The sequence below is a fragment of the Nelumbo lutea genome, chromosome 6 (genome assembly GCF_056320005.1).
Source record: "Nelumbo lutea isolate HS-2025 chromosome 6, American lotus-T2T, whole genome shotgun sequence".
NCBI lineage: Eukaryota > Viridiplantae > Streptophyta > Magnoliopsida > Proteales > Nelumbonaceae > Nelumbo > Nelumbo lutea.
Window position 1 is genome coordinate 10694673 of NC_142689.1, and position 13962 is coordinate 10708634.

Below are 13962 nucleotides of genomic sequence, written 5' to 3' on the forward strand. Positions count from 1 at the left end.
GTGATTATAACTAAGCATAGTTTTTAAAACCGAACCGATGACCAGTTGTGATTATAACTAGGCATAGTTTTTAAAACCGAACTGGTCAGGTCCAGTCCAGTTACCAGTTTGAATGGTCGGCCCATTCTGACAAAAAATAAAAAAATAAAAAAAAATTAAAATTTTAAAAAATGGTCAAAATCGTTTGAATGATTAACCGGCCAATTCAGTGGTTTATTGACCAAAATCAACAGTTTTGGGGGAAATGGAACCGGTCATCCCAGTTTTTTTGGTCTAATTGTCTGGTCCGATTTTGAAAACCATGTAACTAGGGTGCAAATTAATCCATTAGTTTTGAGAAACACCATTAATTTATTACAAATAATTTTCTTTTCTTTTTCTTTTTTCTTTTTATTTTAGCTAATTACTAGCTACAAATAACTTGAATGATTCAATTTTAATTCATTTTGGTTCAAATAATATGCGCAATACACATGTATGAGGTCAATTTCGTTAGTTCATAGAGGAATTTCAATCCTAATCCTCTTTTGGCAGGATATTATTTCACCATCGTTTGTGTATTGAAAATTTATATTTCGTTTTTCTGACCAATTACAAAAGATGTTTTGTTTATGGCCATGAAATTTAGTTTATATTGTTTTTAGTAGTTTATTAAAATTTTGAAAACCACCATGCTTCTAAGCAAAGCAGATGATAAAATTTCTATCCCTTTTCCCCTTCACCGCCACTCTTTATCTAAAAAACAAGGGGTATAGGTAAAACAAAAAGGGTACCAAAATCTATTCTGGATGCCATGAGAAAAGAAAATATACTTGTTATTGGAACAAAAAACAAACAATTCCAAATCCTACGGTTCTCAAAGGACCCTAGGTTTTAATTACCATTGAGGATTGGACCATTGAATAGGTGTTTGGCATCGGTGCTGCGAATATCGCATCATTTTTTGAGAAAAACGATACTGGGCATGTGGAATTATTTTTTGTTTAGAACCGGTGCTGTCACATAAGTGGTTTTTTGAGAAAACAACACTGGTTTTATTTAGTACTAGTGCTGGCAGCAATGTTTTCAACATGGTTTATATTATCCAACGTCTAAGATGATACCACATTATTGCACTGCTGGCAGCAACACACCATTTTCTTAAAAAATACTGATATTGTTCTAAACCACACTTTCCCAATTTTCAAGATGTAGTTTAGAGCAACGTTTTTTTTTCTAGAAAAACGGTGCCAAACAAGAGAGCGTTGTTTGAAGCACCACTTTCTCTAATGTGACACCTACATGGTGCCATTTTCTAAGAAAATGGCATTGATGCCAAACACCACCTCAATGGATCCACCATGGAGTAATCTAGGCATAAATCAGATTAGTCGATGATTCAAACTTTTTTGCTTTTATGCTAATATTTGAAGTTAGAGGAAAATTGAATTATAATTCATAAATCTGAAAAAGCAAGGCTTTAGCAAACAAAAATCTAAAAAATAAGGCAAAGATTTACACGGTCAAAAGTCGAAATTTGTTATCATCCTGATTAGGGCTCACCATTAAATGGGTTGTGGTAGAAAGATGGTTTAATAGTTTGATCTCTGATGGTTACCATTCGACTCTTCAAGCAAATAAATAAATAATAATAATAATAATATTAATAAGTTAAAAGAACAAAAATAATAAATAATTTCAAATTAGTTTTTTGGAGAAGTACACTGCAAATAAGGTTCAAAAAATCATTATGTATTGGTCCATATTGGTCGATACATATCGTATCGGGTCCTTCTCGATGAGACTGGATCTGCTACTCACACCAGGTGTCTCAGTGGCACCTCACACGCACATTCTACCATGCATTAGGAACATCTCCCGTACTTATTAGCGAATATTCACAGGAGATGTTCCCAATGCACGGTGGATATGCCTATGAGGCGCCCACTTGTGAGGAGCAGATCCCGTCTCCTTCCTGATACACTCCCAGAAACTGGCCCCTCTAAACTAAAATCGAAAAAAAATAAGTAAAAGTTAAAAAAATGATTGTTGGCCAGTATCATACTTTGAACCCTGGCTGCAACCCATTGCAAAATTCTGAAATTATAACCCCCTATAGTCTACTAGTGATCCCCTATAAATTGCATCTTGCCCATGAATATAACATCAATCCACGGTCAGGATTCATCCCACTTGTAAGGGATAAGATTTCTGTGGTAAGCTGAACAGTCATTCTCCCTTAGTTTTTAAGAAGCAAGCATCCATTCAAAAGTAGACCTGTTCATGGGTCAGGTCGGGCCGGGCTCAGGCCGATCTTTTACTCTTTATTTACAGAAAAATGATAGGCCCGAGCCCAAGCCTGGCCCGACCAACGGGCCTATAACTTGGGCCTGAGCCCGGCCCTGATGAAAAGCTTGAAGCCCGAGCCCGAGTCCAAAGCCCGACCTAATAAAAGAAATTTGATTTTTTCCCTATTCAAGTGGACATTATCTATTTTAATTCAGATGTTTTTTCCCCTATCTAAATGAACAATGGGCCTACAAGTGAATCAATAACCTTCTTAAATCAAAAAAATTATTCAAATGGACATCACATTGGGTTTTACTTAGGTTTAACTATAGGTCGGGCCGGGCCGGGCCAGGCTTGGGTCGGGCTATTTTGGCAAAGCCCGAGGTTAAGCCCACGGGCCAAAAAGCCTGTTCAAGCCCGTCCGGGGGGTGGGCCAGCCCGTTGGGCCACCCGGCCCATGAACAGGTCTATTCAAAAGTTCCATTAAAGAACGCCGGTGTGCAACCTCTCTCCTTCCATGCAGACATGCTGACTCAACACCAGTATGCAACCCCTGGATAGATGACACGTAGATGTAATGACACGGATGTGTGACAGAAGTTGAAGAGACATGCTGACTCAACCACTCTACTCTCGCGAGTAGCAGCAGAGGTGTATTCTCATTATTGCATTTACGTAATTACGTTGTTCATCTAAACATGACAACTATAAAATACCCTAAAACGAAAAGACGGAAACACCCTTAGTATTAGCACGTGTCAATCCAGTGAAGAGAGTGGATCTCAAGTTCTACTCGCGAAAGTAGGAAAACATGCAGTAGCATATAAATATATAATACAGAGATTACAGCATGTTGCCCTGAGTTCTGACCAGGTCTGAAAAAAAAATATTCCCTCCAAGAAATCTCTCCTTTTGCAGTATAATTCATCAGTTGAGCCGTACACACATGCCTCACCCACTCCCCTCCATTCCTTTGTAAGTAGAGAAGTTAAAACATTACCTTGCCAATAAACTTGGATTTTACTTAATTCCTTATTTTGTTTAATTTTCTACGTAATTTTGATTTCATTAATCCATTGTGTTTGGTTTTTAACTTATTTTCATTAATCTCATGGTAGAAGACCATAAAATCAGATCTTAGTAAGCAATTTGAGGTTTGGTTCATTTCTTTCTTCTTGTGTTTTGAGAACTCTTGATTTGATGAAACTCTTTTTTTTTTATCTCAGCATTCTCTATCAGTAGGAAAAAATTGGGTTAAAAGGCTTGCATGTTTTTGTTGCATTTCCCTTTTGTTTCTATTTTCAATTTTTGTTTTCTTTCTCCTTTGGTTGAGACTTGACTCCTTTTCTTAAATTCGCATATTCTTAAAAAAAAAAAACCCTCAAATTCTGGGCAAATTTCAAATAGCCCAGTCAATTTCATCACCATGTATTGAAAGAAAATATACCCATCTGATGTAGCGCAATCCGGTCACTCATAGCTAGCAATCACGTGGCTCCTGGAAGATACTTGAGAAGAAGAAGAATCCTGGGGGGAGTTACCTGGCGGGAACACTCCGATGATTAAGTTAGTACAAGGTAGGAGAAGCAAGGAGAAGATGAAGTCTAAGAGTGTAGATAGCGCAAGTATTGAGGATGAAGATAATCAAGATCATACATGTTCTCCTTGATACTAAACTCCTTATAGCAGAAATCGGTTGCCCCTGGCCCCTTGGACTCTGACAGGGCGGGTATAACCGCCACTGTCAACCTGCCACAGCCGTTACTGGCAGGGCTGAGGTGGCACACACGGGACTATCATCGCAAGGTACGTGCCTGTTAGGTGTAAGACACCCTCTAAAGGTGGCAGGCGCGACGCTGCCTGACGGGGGACATGGTTGCTGTCACCGAATTTGTCGGGTACGGCAGTCGGGCAGGAGGTTTTCTTGCGATATGTCGGACCATCCTTTCGCGAGTTACCCTGTGCTGGGCTATCTTGTAAGCGGCGAGCTGCCTGCGGCAAGCTAAGCCTAGCTGTCTGGCCCAGGGTGTTTTCACCTCGAGTGTTTATAGGCAGATTGGTGTGTTCCTGTCTGGGGGTGACCCGAGGTCCATTGGGAGGAGCTCGGGTATTAGGAAAGGTCAGGGGACCCCGAGCTCGGAGGTTGCTCGGGGTGCCTTAGCCCTGGGAAGGGGATGCTGGTCAGGCGGCTCATTCACGAGCTAAAGTTGCCTTGGGGTATTCCTTCAAAGGGGGCTCGGGGAACTCGGAGCTCGCGTCGTGACGAGCTTGTCCTGTTGTGGGCTACGATACAATGAGCTACCTTATGGGCCCGACACTAGGCTATAATGCTGAGCTGTTGCTCGTGCTGAATCAATGTCCACGTGTCGCTGTTTCATAGGTCGGGTCAAACAGTCCTCCATCAATTGCCCCCCACTCCTTGTGCTGAGAGCATTGCCTTTGTGCAAGGAGTTCATGAAGCGTGATAGACTGATTTGACCGAAATTCAAACTTGATTAACAACTCGCATTAAATGCATCCACCAGAATCAAAAGATTTTCTGACTTTTCGGATTCCCAAAACGTGCAGAAGTGGCTTTCAATTTCGAGCGTTGTGCAACCGTCATTGCCTTAATCATGGAAGACGTGCCGCCAATCGCTTTTGGTTTTCAGAAAGCGTGCGGTCAATCACCTTCAGTCTTCAGAAGGCGTACGGTCAGCGCGTCTGCGAGCCAGTGGATCTATTTAGATCTGGGCCGTCGCTTCAAAGACATTGGGGCTATAAATAGGGGGCCCTCTAGGCCTCGTTTCCCCAACTCCATCTTGCTGTCTTTGGATTCTGAGCTCACGCACCTGTCAAGCCTACCCGAGTTCCTCAACTTGTTTCATCTTGTCTCCTTTCGGTGAGTCTCGCTTATTGTCAGTCATGTCGGGATACTCGTACCATGTCCGTCACCACGGCGATGACCAAGATGATGATGCTCTCTCGAGCTCGGAGGGAGCTTGGGAGCAGGTTCCGGAGGCTAGGGAGTTCTCCGGAGAAGGGGCTTCCGCTTCATGGGGAAGGGAACCCGATACCCTCGGCCCTTCCTCCATGACAGAAGGGAGACTTAGGGCTCTGATCAGCTACTTCCACCTCCCTAGGGGCCTCTTCTCATGCCTTCCCACTTGTAACTTTCCGTGGGAGCATGACCCCAATAACATAGTCATTTACTAGGAACAGTTCAAAGCTGGTTTGCGTCTCCCTCTACACCCCCTTGATAGTGGAGGTGCTAAACTACTTCAATGTCACTATTGACCATCTTCATCCCAACGTCATTCGGAACATGGTTGGGACTATATCTTTGTGTCATGAGTATTGTCTCCCCTTGAACCTTGATATTTTTGCTTCTATTCTTTGTATAAAAAATGCCGCTCCCGGGGTTCCACCGGAGAGGCGCTTTTACTACCTCTCCCCCCGCCGCGGCTATAAGCTCTTGCATGGGCTACCGAATAAAATTCCCGCCTGGAAGCGATATTACTTTACAGTTCGTAACCCCGAGGGGTGGCCCTTCCCAACTTCTTGGAGGGGTGCCATCCAGGACCCCGGGGCCGAGCTGGACCCCAGAACTCGGAAAACGATGCTGTCCTGGGTGTCGGTAGGCTTCCTTTGTTCGGACTACCTTGCCAAGGAGATGCTCGTGTAGGCCGGCCCGAGCCCGGGTAGGTTGTCCTTTTAGGTCACATGGTTTTTGTCACGACATTTGTGTTCACATGCATATATAATTCATTTTTACCGAACTAACACTGGTTTCTTCTTGGCAGCCATCCTGTCTGGTATCGACTCGCGCCATCTTCTCTCAAGCAACTAGAGGCGCCAAGTGAAGAGATCGCGCCCTGACCGGACTCCCCCTTCGGGGGGCACTGAGTTTGGTTCTGCCGAGCCAGTTTTAACCTTCCCCCCGTCTGAGATCCCGGCCCCTCCGCCCGGGGGAACTAGTGGGGCCGGTGCCGGGGGGACAAGCTCCCTTCGCAGGGGGCAGCTCCCAGTAACCCCTCCAGCCGCACCCTTACCCTCTGTTCCCAGTGGGGAACTGGGAGGGGGTGAACGACTACCAAGTGGCCCATCGGAGGAGCCGGAAGGTGACCAACAACGACGAGGTCGCTCACTGGGGGAATATGGAGCTCGGGGACCTCGCCACGTTCGCTTCCTCCCACTGCATGGTGGTAATTGATTCTTGTCTTTCTTCCTTTCCCATTTTGCTTCCTTTTATTGTTCTCTGATCTTCCTTTCTGTTGGCAGGTGAATACCGCCATCCATGCCATGGCTCTCCAGACGCACGCCCACTGCGTCGATGCCCTCGACCAACGGGCTACTAATAAGAAGCTTCAGGGCAAGCTCGACAGGACCCGAGGCGAGCTCCATCACACTCGCAAGGGGAGTGAGTCTGAGGAACTGCTCGTCCGCGACCAGGAGGCTCAAATTGTCCGGATTTCTGAAGAGAGCACGCGTTACCGAGAGGAGTCATCGAGGGTGGCGGCAGAGAGGGAGCTTCTCTGGCAGCACGTACGGGACTTGGAGTCCACTCTTCTAGATCGAACTTGAAACTTTGACCAAATGGTGGATGCTGAACGAGAGAAGGCGGTCTGGGACTTCAAAAATTCCCAGGAATATCATGACCTCCAAGTGGAGCATGGCTCAAGTTCATACCGCTCCTGGTTTAAGCTCTGCTGATGGTTGGTGCGGAAGAAGTTCTTCGGGCTCAACCTTGACGGCATCACTATGAAGGGCATGTCTCCTGAGACGGCGGATCAAGCGGAGGAAGAGGAACCTGACTCCCTGGAGGATGAAGATGAGGAGGCGGATCACTGAGGCGGTGTTCTTCCTGGACTTTTGATGACTTCCGGATGCCATAAACCCGATCTTTCAAAGGTCTTTTGTTGGGCGGTTGTGCTGTGTTTGTTGAACTTTTCCGAGCTGCTTTAGCTCATTTTTTTTCAAGTGGTAATGAAAGTTCTTCTTTTTCTCCTAAGTATGGTGTGCATTCTTTATATTTGCTAAGGCGATCTCAACACCTGAGCTATTAGAGATACGTACCCAAAGTAGAACTTCTCGGTTCTACTTCTGCATTCCGAATCTTAGTAGGGGTAGCCTTATGTACACCAAGGCGAGTGACATAGTAGGGTACATGCCCAACCTGTTTGCACTCGGGTTAAGTTGACATCAGTTGTCTTTAATGGGTTCAACTTGTTGCATGCCAGGGCGGGCTATTCGTTACAGGGTTTGCGCCTGAACCGCCTGCACCTTGGGCGTTGCAAGTACTTAGTTCGGTGTTTTAGCCCTTAGGCCGGGGGAGTGGCTCATGGCCCACTCTCGGAGTCTGCCCATGCCATAGAGGCGATTGGGTCCTGTTGTGCTGAGGTCATGTTAGCTCGGTATTCTGGCCCTTAGGCTTTGGGAGTGGCTCATGGCCTACTCAGTTCTTACAAATTGTATTGTCTTAAGTTGACAATATTCCATGCTCGAGGTAATTGTTTCCCTTCGAGGGTCTTGAGCTCGTACGTTCCTTCCCCGAGCACTCGTTTCACTCGGTAAGGACCTTCTCAGTTGGACCCGAGCTTTCCAACGTCGGGCTCAGGTACCATAACTTTACGAAGGACCAGGTCGCCAATGCAGAGGTTTCGTTTCTTGACCCTGGCATTATAGTACTGAGCTACTCTCTGCTAGTAGGTTGTGGTCCTGATGTACGCTAGGTCCCTTACTTCGTTGAGTAGATCGAGGTTGGTACATAGCTCATCTTCGTTTGTCTAATCACTGTATGCTTCTAGTCGCAGCATAGGTACTTCGATCTCTGCGGGAATCACTGCTTCAGTGTCGTAGGTGAGATTGAAGGGTGTTTCTCCCGTGGCAGTCTTCTTCGTGGTCCGGTAGGTCCATAGAACACTGGGTAGTTCATCTGCCCACAATCCTTTAGCTCGGTCCAATCGTGCCTTTAGTCCGTGGAGGATGGCTCTGTTTGTGACTTCTGCCTGACCATTTGCTTGAGGGTGTGCGACTGAAGTAAAATTATGTCGGATTCCCATGTCTTGGCACGCGTCTTAGAATTTGATGTCCTCGAACTGCTTGTCGTTGTTAAAAATCAATACCCGAGGTAATCTGAAGAGGCACACAATGTTCTTCCAAAAGAAGTTTTGGACATTCTGGGCTATGATCGTTACAAGGGGTTCAGCTTCCACCCACTTGATGAAGTAGTCCACTGCTATTACTAAGAACTTCCTCCCGCCCATTGCTGGCTAGAATGGCCCGAGTAGATTGATGCCCCATTGTGAAAAGGGCCATGGGCTGGTGAGATACTTGAGGTCGGCAACGGGTTGGTGGTGAATATTGGCATGTCTCTGGCATTTGTCACATTTTCTAACAAGCTCAATAGCATCTGTCTTCATTGTTGGCCAATAATACCTCTGTCGAAGTGCTTTCCGGGCAAGGGCCCTGCCCCCCAAGTGTCCGCCGCACAACCTCTCATGAGTGTCGCGGAGTACGAGCTCGGCTTCGGTAGGTCGCAAGCAACGCAGGTAGGGGAGCATGTAGGATCTCCGGTACAGTTGTTCATCTATCATGACATGTTTGGCTGCCTGGCGCTGCATCCTTCTGGCTGCATTGCGATTTGCAGAGAGTGTCCCGTGTAGCAGGAAGCTCACGAGCGGGTCAATCCAGCTCGGCTCTGATTGAACGACGGGAGCGACCTCCTCTGCCCCCCCCCCCCCCCCCGAGAATGCTAGGCCGAGGCAAGTCCTCTATGTACACGGTTCTCATGGTGATGTCGTTGGCGCTGGCTAATCTGTACTGGGCGTCGGCCTTAGCGTTCTTCGACCTTGGGATTTGCCTGATAAAGTGTGACTGGAAGTTGAGCATGGCCACTCTGACTTTATCTAAGTAGGCGATCATGGTTGGCTCGCGAGCTTCATAATCGTCGGTGACCTGGTTGACCACGAGCTGGGAGTCGCTGCAGATAACGATGTGCTTGGCTTTTACTTCTCTGGCTAGAGCTAGTCCAGCTATCAACGCCTCGTACTCGGCTTCATTGTTAGATACCGCGAACTCAAAGCGTAGCGCATAATCCAGATTCGTACCACTTGGGCCGTGTAGAACTATTCTAGCTCCGCTTCCCTATTATTTCGAGGAGCCATCCACGTGAAGGATCCAAGGCTCCTCATCCCAGCGCACGCTTGGCCGAACTAGGAGAGATGACACGCTGGCTGCTACCTCACGGGGCTCGAACTCGACCGGACTGTGAGCTTCGGGCTCACCCGAGCTGGGAGCCTCGTGATCAACCGGCCTGGGGACTTCAGAGCTGAATGTGCACTCAGCGATGAAATCTGCTAAGGCTTGGGTCTTGATGGCAGTTCGCGACTTGTACTGGAGGTCGTACTCGCTGAGCTCAATGGCCCACTTCGTCAACCGACCAGAGACCTTTGGCTTAAGTAAGACTTGCCTCAGAGGTTTGTCAGTGAGAATGATAACAGTGTGAGCCCGGAAGTACAGGCGGAGCTTCCGAGCTACAATTACCAGTGCGTATGCTAGCTTTTCTATCTCTGGGTATCTCGTCTCTGCTCCCTGCAATACTTTACTAACATAATAGATGGGTCATTGAACCCGATCCACCTCTTTTATTAGTACCAAACTGACCACTTCGTCGCTTGCCGAGAGGTACAGTTCTAAAACATTGCCCTCCTCGGGCCAGGTTAAGATCGGCACACTAGCGAGGTATTTCTTGAGCACATCGAACGCGAGCTAACAATCTTGGGTCCATTCGAACACTTTGCTCTTGATTTCCTTAAAGATCGGCAGACAACGGTCCACCGATTTGGACATGAAGCGGCTCAGGGCGGCTATGCGGCCATTCAACCTCTAAACCTCCTTCAACTTCTGAGGTGGTCTCATATCTAAGATGGCCTTAACCTTATCCGGGTTGGCTTCAATGCCGCGTTGGTTAACGATGGATCCTAGGAACTTGCCAGAGGTCACACCGAATACACACTTGTTTGGGTTTAATCTCATATTAAACTTACGCAAAATTTCAAAACAGACTTTAAGTCTCGTATTAATTCATGTGAAAATTGAGTTTTGACGACCATGTCGTCTACATAGCATTCTACTTTTTTGCCAATTAATGGCGCAAACAACTTATTTACAAGTCTTTGAAAGGTTGCCCCTGCGTTTTTCAACCTGAAGGGCATAACCTTGTAATAGTATAGACCAAACTTCGTGATGAAGGTAGTCTTTTCTTCGTTCGCTGGGTCCATCTTGATTTGGTTATAGCTCGAATAGGCGTCCAAGAAACTTAGCAACTCGTGCCCTGAGGTCGCGCCCACCAAGCAGTCAATTCTGGGAGCGGGAAGTAGTCTTTTGGGCAAGCACGATTTATGTCGGTGTAGTCGACGAACATGCGCCACTTGTCGTTAGCCTTCTTTACCAGGACGGGGTTGGCTACCCAACTAGGGTAGTGGACTTCTCTTATGAAGTCAGCTGCGATGAGATTTTTGACCTCCTCGTCGATCGCTTTCCACCGCTCCGGGGCTAGGTTGCGTTTCTTTTATCTATCGGGCCTAACTACATGATCAATATTCAGCTTGTGAGCTATGAAGTTGGGGTCTATATCGGGCATCTCTGCTGCAGACCATACAAAAGTATCTAAATTTTGAAGTAAGAAGCTTACCAGTTCAGATAGTAGAGGTTCCTAGACGGAAGCACCGATTTAAAGTGCCCGGGCTGGGTCTGCTGCTGAGGTTGGAATTGCAACTATTTCTTCCGTGGGCGTAGCTCGTTCTTCGCCTTGCTCCGTAGGCTGCTCCAGTTCGAGGTCGTCGGCCACTTTGGTCTTTCCTTCAGGGCGGCGACATAGAACTTGCGGGACTCGAGCTGGCCGCCCCGTGCTACCCCCACACCGAAGTCTGTCGGGAACTTCATAGCCAGATGATAGGTGGAGACCACCGCCCGCAGGACATGGATGATCATCCGACCTATTATGGCATTGTATGGGGAGGGGGTCGTAACCACCAGGAAGTCGTGGCTGAGTCTGACTATGCAAGGCCATGTGCTGACTTCCATAGGTACTATTACTTTTCCAAGGGGCCGGACTTCTTCTCCGTTGAATCCCACCAAAGGAGTGTCCGCGGGCTTCAAGTCACTTCTCTGCAATTGACGCTAGTCGAATGCAGCTTTGAAGAGGATGCCAACCGAGCTGCCTGAGTTAACGAGTATGCACCTGACCTCGAAGTCGTTGATTCTCAGCTTTATCACGAGTGCATCATCGTTACCCCTCGCGCATCATCTTCCATGAAGAAAATTGGCTCTTCTGTCCTTGGCCGCTTTGGAGGATTCTGTTCTTCTCGGGCAGCTTTATGAACTGATGTCCGAGCTGCTGCTGAAGTACAACCCGCAACGATCGAACCTCCTACTATCATGTGGATGGTGCCCCGAACCGGCCTCTCTTCCGGAGGCTGCCTCTGCGACTGTTCAACCGGCCTGCTGCTGGACTCAAGAGCATCCTTACCGTGCTCCCCTTGCCGACCTGTTTTATTACTATTATTATTATTTTGTACAAAGTTCCTTAGATATCCGCGACGGATGAGCTCTTCAATCTCATCGCGAAGGTTTTTACAATTTTCGGTACTATGACCATGATCTCTGTGAAAACTGTAGTACAAATTCTTATTTCTTCACTGGGATTTCCCCTCAAACGGGGTGGCCACTTCACATACGGTGCGTCCTTGATTGCCATCAGCATTTCAACCCGCTTTGCGTTCAGTGGGGTGTAATCAGTTCGGTCTGCTACAGGAGCTCGGAACAATTGACCCGACTTTGCCCCCCGAGCTGCATCCTTCTTCTTTCGGCTATCCCCTTGACTAGAAGGCTCTCCTTCCCTCTTCCTCTTTTCGGGCGCGCCCTCGCCCTTCTGGTTGATCTCCTCTTCGGTGGCTATGAACATGTCCGCGAGCTTAAGAAATTCGGTTATGGTTGCCGGTTGGTTGACGACCATGTGCCACTTGAACTCTTTATGCATCATGCCTTTCTTGGCCGTTGCGAGGCGCACGACCAGGTCCAGGCGCAGTATCTGCATGCAAGTATCATTGAACCGCTTGATGTAGCTCCGGATGGACTCTCCCTCTCTCTGCACTATGTTGAGGAGGCTTTCTTCAGTCTACAGACACCGCTTGCTGGTAACGAAGTGGGACGCGAAGGCTTGCGCGAACTGCGCCCAACTTCTTATTGATCCGGGCGCTAGGTTCCGGTACCATGTGCGGGCTGCTCCCCTGAATGTGGTGGAGAAGGCCACGTACATGCACGACTCGCTGGCTCTCACCAGGTGCATCTGCGATTGGAAGGCATCTAAGTGATCATTTGGGTCGAACAACTCGTCGTACTTGTCAAGAGGGGGGAGCTTGAAAGAAAATATACCCATGTGATGTGCAATCCGGTCACTCCTAGCTGGCACTCACGTGGCTTCTGGAAGATACTTGAGAAGAAGAAGAATCCCGGGGGGAGTTACCTGGCAGGAACACTCTGATGATTAAGTTAGTACTCGGTAGGAGAAGCAAGGAGAAGATGAAGGCTAAGAGTGCACATAACGCAAGTATTGAGGATGAAGATAATCAAGATCATACCTGTTCTCCTTGATACTAAACTCCTTATAGCAGAAATCGGTTGCCCCTGGCCCCTTGGCCTCTGACAGGGCGGGTATAACCGCCACTGTCAACCTACCGCAGCCGTTATTGGAAGGGCTGAGGTGGCACGCGCGGGGCTGTCACCGCAGGGTACGTGCCTGTCAGGTGTAAGACACCCTCTAAAGGTGGCAGGCGCGATGCTGCCTGACGGGGGACATGGCTGTTGTCACCAGATTTGTCGGGTACGGCAGTCGGGCAGGAGGTTTTCCTGCGATATGTCGGACCATCCTTTCACGAGTTACCCTGTGCTGGGCTATCTTGTAAGCGGCGAGCTGCCTGCGGCAAGCTAAGCCTAGTTGTCTAACTTGGGGTGTTTTCACCTCGGGTGTTTATAGGCGAATCGGTGTGTTCCTGTCTGGGGGTGACCCGAGGTCCATTGGGAGGAGCTCGGGTATTAGGAAAGGTCAGAGGACTCCGAGCTCGGAGGCTACTCGGGGTGCCTTAGCCCTGGGAAGGGGATGCTGGTCAGGCGACTCAGTTGCGAGCTAAAGTTGCCTAGGGGTATTCCTTCAAAGGGGGCTCGGGGAACCCGGAGCTCGCGTCATGGCAAGCTTCTCCTATTGTGGGCTACGATACAACGAGCTGCCTTATGAGCCTGGCACTAGGCTATAATGCTGAGCTGTTGCTCGTGCTGAATCAATGTCCATATATCACTATTTCATCGGTCGGGTCAAACCGTCCTTCATCACCATGTGTTCTGTGACTTCTGTCTTCTCTTATGATCAATTACAAACCTGACCTTTCGAATAGACACAGCTAAAACACATGTTTCAACTATGAGGAAGCATTCAGTTGTGATTAAAGAGAACTAAGCAATGTCTTCAATAATAAGATGTTAGAACTCATATTCACAGCTTTGATATTATAGCATACATATTTATACGATTACCTGACACAGTAAAGAGTTCAGACCCATCTTCCAGACGCGGTAGGATCACGAAGTTGTGATCAAATAATTCATTTAAATGGTGTAGGGTGTTCGTGTAGACCCGGTAACCAGGACTGCCTTTGA